Consider the following 6,000-nt stretch of genomic DNA (forward strand, 5'->3'; position numbering starts at 1 on the left):
TTCGGTGGCGCTGACCATTGACGCCGGCCCTGGTGATGCTGGCTGTGTTTGCGCAGACCGTTGGGACTGCCCATTGTGGTGCTGGCTAAGGTGGCTCAGATCGTTGGCGCTGACCGTTGACGCTGGCCCTGGTGATGCTGGCTGTGTTTGCGCAGACCGTTGGGACTGCCCATTGTGGTGCTGGCTAAAGTGGCTCAGATCGTTGGCGCTGGTCGTGGAGGTGCTGGCTTTGGCGGCGCTGACCGTTGACGCTGGCCCTGTTGATGCTGGCTGCGGTTGCTCAGAACTTTGGTTTTCATCAGGTGTTTCTGCTGCACTACGTGAGGCTGTTTGCTTTATATGAAAAGTCATCTTCGGTTTGTTTGAAGGTGTGGACACTTCATTTCCTGGATGACTTATAGTGCAGTTTGAGGCATTTCTGGTTGGTCTCGGTTGAGATGGGGGTTGCTGTCGAGGGGCGGTTTTATTTACAAATTGGACAGCTTTGGTGTGAGATAGTGTAGCCCCAATCACTCTCCCTCTCACTGCGGATAGTTTGGGATCTCGTATTTTGCATGAGGCTGAGATATGGTTTGATGGCGCATACTACATCTCCTGTCAAAACAGGTATGGGTATTTACACCAAATCTCTGATGGTTTCTGCATATAATTTCATTGTTGTTAATGGCTGTCCATTGCTGTTGTGCTTGGGCTGGTCTGTTTTGATTTGAGCGCGGGGCATTGCTATAGTTTATATTTCTAGCTCGTCCCTTTGCCTCTTGCTCATTTGTGTCGAGCATTACTTTCCAAGCAATTTGAAAGTCTTTGTAATTCAGGGGAAGCTTCTCCCGTAAACGATTTTTTAAACGAGGAGGTGCTAAGTGTATTGTGAGAAATTTTGTTAATACACCTTCATTTCTGAACTCAGCTAACCAATGATTAATCTCATCACCTAGTTCCCTACTTGACATGGAGTGCCTGCCAGTAGCACGTTGCTTACTCGCGCTTGCCCACTCATTAGGAACTCTTTCAACGTGTCGTAGTTCCTATCTTCTGGTTTATATCTGTGGTAGTAGCTCTCTCTCTCTTTCCAGGTCACTAATGTTTCAAGCAGCCTGTAAAGATCTTGATCCGATCGAATGTCATAATCGTTGGCGATCTTCTCAAAGTGTTTTAGCTTTATTTTTAACTGCTCTGTATCGCGCTTTAAGTATCCGATTTGACTGACAAGATCGCCCTTTTTCTGCATTAGTTTATACAGCTGGCTTGTTGTTGTGCGGGGCGTACTGCCACCTATGTCTACTGTGACGTCATACCTACTATCTTCTGGCTGGGGTTGGCAGTTGTAAGACGGACTACGAACACATGGTTGGAAGTTTTCTTTCACACCTGACCCTCCTTGCTCTACTGAAGGTCCTCTATAGTTCGGAGGAGAGCGACTGGTCACCTGGCTCCTTGGTAGGTCTTGAGCCTTTGAGGTGTGTGAAACCTGGTGGGGAACCTAGATTTGAGGATCCATGTATGTATTCTGTCTACCCTGAGTTGAGATGTCGTGATTTGTCCTTGTGGATGGATTTGGACTTCTCAATTCATGTAATTCTTCTTGTAATTTTCGAAATTCCTCTTGAAGTTTAGCCTGTCGAATTTGTTCCTTCAAATCTTTGATCCCCTGTACTATCTCCTCGGCACTCAGTTCTTGAGGTGGCACTTGAATAGGGGGTCTCCTGTTGTTTTGGAGGGAATAGTCCATGTTTAAGTTGTTAGGTTGGAGTTGTTGTTGGAATGGCAAAGGTGAGGTTCTTGCTGGAGGAATGGAGCTGTTGCTAGGTGTAGAATTTTGTTGGGGTGGGTAGCTTTGTCTTGGCAGACCACTTGGATTAGGCTGGTCTCTAGGTTGTTGATAACTGCCCATTGCTGCCTGGGGTTGTTCCTTCTCCTGGCTACCTCCTGACTGATCCCCCCCTGCGTTCATGTCAATCTCGGCACTGATTTCTATACCCTGTGTCTCAATTAAAGCGTGTTCACTCTTAGTTGGGTCACCATATCTTTCGCACGCTGCTTGTGGTTGGTCTGATGGACCAGGTTGGCTACAGCGCGAAGAGTGTGAGTCAACACCCCTTTTGTTAATCCCTCTGTTTATATTACGTTGGCTACAGCGAGTTTCGGGGTTGTTGACCTTGTCTAAAGTATGATGTATGTTCTCTTTAGAGAACATACTATCCTTTTTGGTGGGCTTGGATCTGTTACTCATTGTGCTATACCAAGAGTTAGGTGTGGCCCACTAGTTTATTTTAAAATTAATTAAATTTGGTTTGTAAATTTCAGAGATTTATAAGAGTACCAAAAGCTGCTTGCTACTTTAATTAATTATCAACAACAAAGCTTATTTATTCAAATTTATGTAAAACCAAATTACAGATAATTTCAATATAATTAAGTATTAACACCAAAGTTTATTTATTCAAATTTATGTAAAACCAAAGTACAAATAACTTCAATTTAATTTTATTAACAGCAAAGTTTATTTATTCAAATTTATGCAAAACCCAAAGTACAATTAACTTCAATTTAACTTTATCAACAGCAAAGTTTATTTATTCAAATTTATGCAAACCAAAGTAAAATTAACTTCAATTTAACTTTATTAGAAATATCAATTTAAGAGACAGAACTAAAAATAAGAGATTAATAACAATACTCACAATTTAGCACATAGAAAAGTTAAGCTTGAGCTGCCACACATCTAATAATCTCAATATAAGGCGGCAATTTAGAAAGTTAACAAATTAAAAAAAACCCTAATTAGAGAAAACTCTTTTGCTGAATTTAATTTATAGCCAGAGGCGTTACAACAGTCATGTAAGTTTTATCACTAAAAATTTATTTCGTTAAAGAAAAAACTAGTATAAAACAAGGAGTTTGCCTGTTTTGAAAAAAAAAAAATTAAACTACTAATTATTATTGTGTTTAAATATTTGATGTTTTGTATATTTATCTAGAAATTTAGTTGTTAACAAACTATTTAAATTATAACATGTTTTTTTAGTAAAATACTTCTTTATAAAATGATATTTCAAGAAATAGTTAAATTTGTTCATTTTAAAAATAAAAAATGTCAAATAAAACATTATTTATATTAATCACGAAAAACTTAAAGTTTGATGAAACTAAAATAGTCCTTCGAGCCGGAGTCGAACCAGCGACCTATGGATTTCTAACAACTGGCTACAGTCCACCGCTCTACCAACTGAGCTATCGAAGGCGCTGGAATAAGGCACAAATTTGTGTTTATTAACGTTAGTGTTTGAAGCACTTGTGCACTTAACAATTGATTTTGTTTATTAAGTACATCAACACGGCATATTTTAACATAAGTATGCTTCTAAAGTTGAAAATTTTTTGATTGCTTTTAACAACTCACTAGTATGGCCTTATGCGCTTCTACTGTTAAGTTAATATATGCGTACCAATTGAAGTCTTTAAAGCAGGGTTTCCCAAACTCATTTTCTAAATCGCCCCCTTTTCAGAAATTTGAAAAAAAATCGCCCCCCATGACTTATAAAGTATTTTTCTCTTCAGGAGTACGCACTTTTGAGCCAAAAAAATTGTATTAGAAATGTAATTTTGTCTGGAATTTCTTATGCACGCACTTTTGGGCTGTGTTTAAAGTAGTTTACAGGGCTTGAGAAATTAAGTTACATTTGTTTTCTTATAAGCCCAGTAAAGTGTATTAAAATACTTAGTTATTAAAAAGCCTTGTGTAATCTGTAATCAATCCTGTTTAGATATGAATAGTTTTGAAACTAATGAAACTTTTAGGGTAGTGGTGGACAATTTTTGTAGTCAGCAATTCATATTTACTAAAAAATCTTTTCTAGTTTCAACTCGTTCAAAAAATGTAATTGCGGGCTGCATAATTAAAAAAAATAACATATATGAAAATTAAAAAACTTGAGCAAAATTGTAATAAAATTATATAGTATTATTGTGATCTATGAAATACTATTGTGAACGGAAAACCAAATTGATAGCGTATTTCAAAATTTTAAGTATCAAAAAACTAAATTTTGTTTATTTTGCACAAGTAGTTTTCAAGTTACTTAGCTGGTCGAAATTTGACTGGATCTTAACCGTACGTTACCCATCTGAAATTTTAACTTAAACCTGACATTATAATAATCTCTCATATAACGATTTTCGGACATTTAGAAGTTAATACTAAATAACTTATTAAAGCCGCACAAAATACTTAAATTATTCTATAAATAGGCATATTCGAAAATTACTATACCAGAGATTTAAAAACTACAAAAGAATGAACAGTTTATTTTACACATATTAAAATGAATATTAAAATATAATTTCTGATCTAGTTTGAGGAAGTTTGACCGACTGGTTGATTTACCCACATGAAAAGTGGTTTTATCAACAGCTTCAGTTAATGCAGTAAAATTATTAATTTTAATGCTAAGATATATTATAAGCAAGTTAGATGTAAAGTTAAAAACCTAATTTTAAACTTTTTAAACTATAGTTTTGCAGTAGAATACCATTAAATAGTATTTGACTTGGAATAACCTTTAGGAAACTAAACCTTAATTTAAACATTTTCTTTTTTCTTAATTTAAATTAAAAAAAAAATCAAAAGTTTTACAGTTGATTCTGTTAACAGAAAGTAATCGATTATAAATTCTCTTTATTAGCTAAAAATTTTGTTTTGTAACTGTAGCAGTCTTTTTGATGGCTTATTTAATACTGTTTAATTTTTTTTTTCCTCTAGTTATTAGCCTATATTAATTTACCAGAAGAAAATAGTGAAAAACTAAAAGCTAGTGTTGAACTATTAAAAAAAACAACACATTCTAATAACTAATATATTAAAAATTAAGATAAAACAAAAAACAGTTGTATTAATAGTTTAAATTCCTTGATATATAGATTTTTTAACAATAATAAATAAAGGTAGAAAAAAAAAATGAGTTTAAGAATACTTTAAATGAAAAATTTGAAGTCATTTCAAACAGAGACATCAAATCTATACAATCTTTGAACAAAATCAAACAGTGCAAACTCAAAAAATATTACCATTTTTTTTACAAAATGATAAATTTAAATATGTTAGATGCAATAACGTTATGCATAAACATGAAATCAACTAAAATATAAAACGAACATTCATTAAAGAAATAGATCTATATAAGCTATTAAATGTTATGTATTTTTTGTTTTATTAATACTTAAATAGTAATAGACTTTGTTTAAGTTAAATTTTAGAAAATATAAATTTGCACTTTATTTTGGGTAAAAAGTGCGAACTCAAAAGGAAGTCTACCGTAATTAATATTTTTTAGGCAATATGTTGTAGAATAAATAACTTAATAATTTTTTTATTATAAAAAGACTACTTAAATACAATACAAACCAGGTTAAATAAGAAGTATTTTAAAAGATCAAATAAAATAAATTTTAAAAAATAATGTCTGCTACTGAAGTCTAATATAATCTGAAGGATGAGGTTCATGACTGTTTGCAAGTTTTTCTAATCTGATTCTTAATCAGTAAAATAAAGCCTCCTTTACAAATATATAGATTAGATCTTTTGCTCAAGATGTTGATAACTGAACTGAAAGCTTTCTCAACAACATAGCTATAAGAAAAAACTATAAACAACAATCTAAATTCCTCTCAAATGATTGGATACTTTTGCCTTAGTTTTTGTTGAGTCCAAAAGCTTTCATATCGTTCTTTGGAAAAATTTACTTTAAGTTCAAGGTCAGTTTGTAAGTCTGAGTAGGTTTCCTGTAAGTCGTTTACTTCAAAAAGATCTGCTTTTTAGGGATCCATATTTTTATCTATATGATAACTTTTTTGTGTCAAATCGAAACATGACTACTTAATATGTTGATGTTAAAAATTCTAGATTTTTTAGGTTTTAATTTTGGCCTAAATTGTCAAATTCCAGGTTTTTCCAGGTTTCTAGGTAAATTGGCAACCCTGAATAGTTTTATTTTTTAGTCTAAC

The 6,000-nt window shown here is 33.5% G+C and overlaps 1 non-coding gene across 1 annotated transcript; it reads right to left on the reverse strand.

Annotated features, from left to right (window-relative positions):
* Positions 1-3,155: 3,155 nt before the first annotated feature.
* On the reverse strand, positions 3,156-3,241 carry Trnay-gua (transfer RNA tyrosine (anticodon GUA)). The gene is given in 2 exon segments: positions 3,156-3,191; positions 3,205-3,241. It is a non-coding gene; the product is annotated as a tRNA-Tyr (tRNA).
* Positions 3,242-6,000: the final 2,759 nt, after the last annotated feature.

This window comes from Thalia democratica, chromosome 2 (genome assembly GCF_965202585.1).
Source record: "Thalia democratica chromosome 2, ktThaDemo2.hap1.1, whole genome shotgun sequence".
In the NCBI taxonomy this organism is placed as follows: Eukaryota; Metazoa; Chordata; class Thaliacea; order Salpida; family Salpidae; genus Thalia; species Thalia democratica.